General features: G+C 55.8%; 1 protein-coding gene across 1 annotated transcript in view; it reads left to right on the plus strand.

Moving 5' to 3' along the window:
- The window catches only part of TNXB (tenascin XB), a 44649-nt gene that overhangs the window by 19913 nt on the left and 24295 nt on the right, over nucleotides 1-441 (plus strand). The gene's annotated exons all lie outside the window — the stretch shown is intronic.

A 441-nucleotide genomic window follows, 5' to 3' on the forward strand; every position in this document is an offset into this window, starting at 1 on the left:
CCTCACTGCTCAGGCTGCCACTCCCCCACCTGTGCCCTTCTGCCTTCCAGCCCTCCCTGGTTCAGGCTCCGGGGGGTTCCCCACACCTTCCTGTGTCCCTGGAAACCCCCTCCACCCTCAGGGTCCTGGTGGATACCGGAGGCTGAGACCTGGTCTTTGGAATTGTCTAATTTTCACTTGGGTTCCTAGGACACTTCTGCCAGGAATCCTGTTCTAGGCAATAGAAGGGTCATTTGATGGGAGGGACAGTGTCTGCAAAGATTCTCTGGAGCAGTTTGGGTGGGGTAGGGCGTGAAACCAGTGGTTTCCCACTCTGACTCACTGTGGTGAGGGTAGCTGACAACTGTGGTCAGTGGTTACTATTTTCCACACTTTGGCCCTAACCTCAAAGAGACGCATCGGAACTGCTTGGGGGTGGCCTTGAAACCGTTAGGCAGCATG

The sequence above is a fragment of the Bison bison genome, unplaced genomic scaffold (genome assembly GCF_000754665.1).
Source record: "Bison bison bison isolate TAMUID 2011002044 unplaced genomic scaffold, Bison_UMD1.0 scf7180017863706, whole genome shotgun sequence".
NCBI lineage: Eukaryota > Metazoa > Chordata > Mammalia > Artiodactyla > Bovidae > Bison > Bison bison.